Source organism: Octopus bimaculoides, chromosome 25 (genome assembly GCF_001194135.2).
Source record: "Octopus bimaculoides isolate UCB-OBI-ISO-001 chromosome 25, ASM119413v2, whole genome shotgun sequence".
Taxonomy (NCBI): Eukaryota; Metazoa; Mollusca; class Cephalopoda; order Octopoda; family Octopodidae; genus Octopus; species Octopus bimaculoides.
This window is the reverse complement of record NC_069005.1, coordinates 18326429-18330794: the sequence shown is the minus strand read 5'-3', so window position 1 is coordinate 18330794 and position 4366 is coordinate 18326429.

Sequence of the window (4366 nt, the reverse complement as noted above, 5' to 3'; positions counted from 1 at the left end):
TTTGCACAGCTTCTAACGCTAGATATGTACTATGGTGTCAGCTGTACACTACCATTGAACTAAGGTAACGCCTCTTATTTTTTGAGCCCCTTCCGGAGTATTCGAGCGGTTCCAAGCAGTGCTGTTTTCTGCAAGTGCTCTACCCTTATTGCAGCCCCTATTGGTTCCACGTGCTTCTCGAGATTTTTGCTCAGTGTTCCCAGGGCTCCGGCAATTATTGGTGCTACTGCTACCTTTTTCATCGACCACAACTGCTTAACTTCCCAAGCTAACCTGTCATGTCTCTCGACTTTTTTTTTCCTTATCGCATACTTTGTTGTCAGCTGGGCATGCTATATCTATCTAGTTTGTTTTCTTTCTCAAGACTATGTCCGTCTTCCTATTCTCTATCTCATGGTCGCACTGAATCATAAAATCTCATAGGATCTTTGAATTTCTATTTTCGACGATACCTTCAGGTTAGTGGTCGTGCCAATTTTTTGCTCCGTCAAGTCCATACTTGTTGCAAAGTGTCCAATGGTCAAGCCTGGCTATATTGTCGTGGCGTCTCTTATATTCCTTCTGGGCTAATGGCGTACATTGGCTGGTAATATGCCATACGGTTTCACCGTTTTGTCCACCTATTCTGCACTTATCACTTTCTGTTGTATTTTATGTAGATTTTTCTTAGTGCTTGCTCTTGGTCAGCACAGATTAGAGCCACGGTTTCCGGTTTTAAATCACTTTTAGTCATCTACAGCCAACTTTTTTCTCTGTTTGTCTTATCTTCAACATCCCTATGAAACTGACCAGGCATTCTTTTCTTTACCCACCTATTTTCAGTTTCATTCGTTTTCAATTTCTTGTATAGTGCTTTATCTTTACAATCTTTCATCCTACGCAAGCCTGACCTTACTTCTTATAATAGCGGTTCTGTGGCATTTTTTACATACCATGCTATGTTGTTTTCTTCTGCTCTAATGCTGTGTTCGCATCCAATAAGTCCTCTTCCCCCTTTTTTCTTGGTACATACAGTCTGTCTGTGTCACTTATTGGGTGGAGTGACTCATATCTAGTTAGCAACTTCCTTGTCTTTCTGTCTAGGCTGTTTAGTTCGTCTACTATCCATGCGATTACCCCCAGCAAAAAAATGAGCAACTAGAAGGCCCCAGGACCAGATGGAGTTCAAGGCTACTGGATCAAAAGATTTAGTGAATCACATGCACGAATAGCTGCGCAACTCAACACCTTGTTAAATACCGACCAAGTAACACCAGAGTGGTTGACATTGGGTAGGACAGTACTGTGCCTAAAAAAAACATCAAAAAAGGCAATACGGTAGACAATTACAGGCTGATATCCTGTTTGCCACTTATGTGGAAGTTATTGACTGGAATACTCGCAGAGTCAATGTACGAACATCTGGGGGGCAAAATGGAGTCCTGCCACATGAGCAGAAGGGTTGCAAGCATAAGTGCAGAGGTACCAAGGATCAACTCCTGATAGACAAAACTGTACTTAGAGACTGCAAGAGGAGGAAAAGTAACTTAGCCATGTCATGGATCGACTATCGTAAGGCGTAGGATATGATCCTATATTCTTGGATTATGGAATGTATGAACCTATTTTGTAGCGTATCGAATGTTGAGCGATTGCTTGGAAAAAGTATAGCGAATTGGAGGACGGACCTGATAGCATACGGAAGAAGTTTAGAGACAGTAGAAATTAGGAGAGGCATCTTCCAAGGGGACTGCCTCCCCCCCCCCCCACAGATCTTTGTACTGTGCTTGATACCACTAACACAGATTCTGAGGAAAGCAAAAGCTGGATATGTATTCAAAAGTCGCCAACAAAAAGTCAACCATTTGTTATTCATGGATGACCTCAAACTTTATGATAAAGATGAAACCCAAGCCAGTTCCCTTGTTGATACCTTCAATGCTGATATCAGAATGAAGTTCGGAGTTCGGACTGAGAAAGTGTGTTAGTCTTGAAGAGAGGCAAAATCAAATGTATGGACTGGCTAACGATACCGTCGGGGGAGGTTATGAAACAGATAGAAGAGACGGGATATAAATACTTGGGGATATTGGAAATGGATAAATTGATGGAGAAAGAAATAACAGAAAAATTTAAGGTGGAGTACTTGCGCAGAATTTAAACGGACGGAATTAAACGGACGGAATAAAATTATCATTATTATTATTATTATTTTTATTAATATAAACCAAGTTTCGATTAACAAAAAAACTGATGCCCATTTCTAATTCATTTTTAATTTTTGTAAGTTATATTTCCACTTATATATTTTAATAATTAAAAATACAAAAAATTACCTACTTATTTTAATTTGTATCTGATAACACATACAGTATTACATCCGTTGTTTCCAAGTGAGTCTATAATAGGGCTCCTTCTGGTAGATGCACTGTATGTTAAATGAAGGCTAGTAGCAAGCTATTACACACGTACATTGTATGAAATATCTTCTGTAAAAAGTGAAACCGGTTTCAAATTATGCACTTCGACGTATTTTTGTAATTATGGAATTTGGAGATTTTAATTAGGTATTTAGAAAGTTTACACTGGACTATGGAATCCGTAATCTTGAAATAATTTGACTAATAATAATCACTGAAACATAAAGGGGAAACGCTTTCTTTTCTTATTTTACACACACATACACACACACACACACACACACACAGATACACACACACACTCCATAAGGAGAATAGGGACAGTTTCCAGGTTTCTCTAACTTATATCTTCCTCCCTGGACGTAGGTCAGTCACAGGGTTACTCATTTTTACCAGCGGAGTGGACTGGAGCAACGTGGAATTAAATGCATTGCTCAAGAATACAACGCATCCACGGTCTAAGAATCGAAACCAGAATCTTACAATCACGAGTCCAACACCCTGACAACTAAGCTATGCGCCTCCACTAGCAAAATATCTCGACAGGATGCGGTTCCGGAGCTGCAATGTGCATTCGAAGTGTCAATGTTCACTGAGTCCTATATTTCGCATCGTTTCACGCGGATAACCACGCTCTTCATTGGAGGACGGACTGAGTGTTCTCCGTTATTAATATCTCTATGCTTAGGCATAGCGATACTAATAACCTGATGTTAGAATTCAATACACATATTCTTCAGAACTAAGTGTCATTTGTGTACGTATGACAAGGAAATAAGAAATTATATATGTATATATAACAAGGAAATAAAAGATCCTTTAGTTCCATTAGCTTAGAGCTGTTTCTGCTATATAAGATGCGAGGCATTCATAGTTGTGTGTGTGTATACACACACATCTCTTATAGAAATTTTCTAACTATTTTGCTTGTTGCAAAATCAGTGACTTATTGTCGCTTATTTTTCTATATATTGCGAGCTGGAGCGAATTATTGCTATCTCTAGCGGACGGGTGTAGCCTACTTTCCATCACCCACTGTTGCAATATATATCAGGTACAGATTGCATCGATAACCAGCTGGAAGAAGTTCGTCCCTTCTGGGGTTAAAAACAGTAGTAATGTCGACTCCTACAGTGTCCTACAATAAATTTTTAACCACTCTGAATTTTTGAGATTTCATAATTTGCAGCATGTTCCTTGCATTTTATGTTCAATTCTCTCTCATCTTGAGCAGATTAATAGATTTTTCAAATGATATTTCATGATGAAAATGAAAGCAAGTACAGTATTAGCTAGTTCAAACAAGGGCAAATAATAACAAGGGCAAATAATCAGTGCGGAAAGTCGAACTGTGAAATAAAGATTTTTTTAAGGTAAATCATCTGACTCATAGTAATATTGTCAAAATGTTTCAGGAAGGACAGGGTCGTGTGAAACCTTGTCCTGGAAGGCCGAATATCGTTTCAAATAGAGAAATGAGGGCACTGAAGACGGAAATCATCTTAGAGTCAGAGAAGTCACAAATAACATGGAAATGTTACCATAGGCGCAGTAGTGGCTGTGTGGTAAGTAGCTTGCTTACCAACCACATGGTCCCGGGATCAGTCCCACTGCGTGGCACTTTGGGCAAGTGTTTTCTGCTATAGCCTCGGGCCGACCAAAGCCTTGTGAGTGGATTTGGTAGACGGAAACTGGAAGAAGCCCGTCGTATATGTATATATATATATATGTATGTATATGTTTGTTTGTGTGTCTGTTTGTCCCCCAGCATCGCTTGACAACCGATGCTGGTGTGTTTGCGTCCCCGTAACTTAGCGGTTCGGCAAAAGAGACCGACAGAATAAGTACTAGGCTTACAAAGAATAAGCTCTGGGGTCGATTTGCTCGACTTTAAAGGCGGTGCTCCAGCATGGTCGCAGTCAAATGACTGAAACAAGTAAAAGAGTAAAAGAGTATACTCTGTAAGA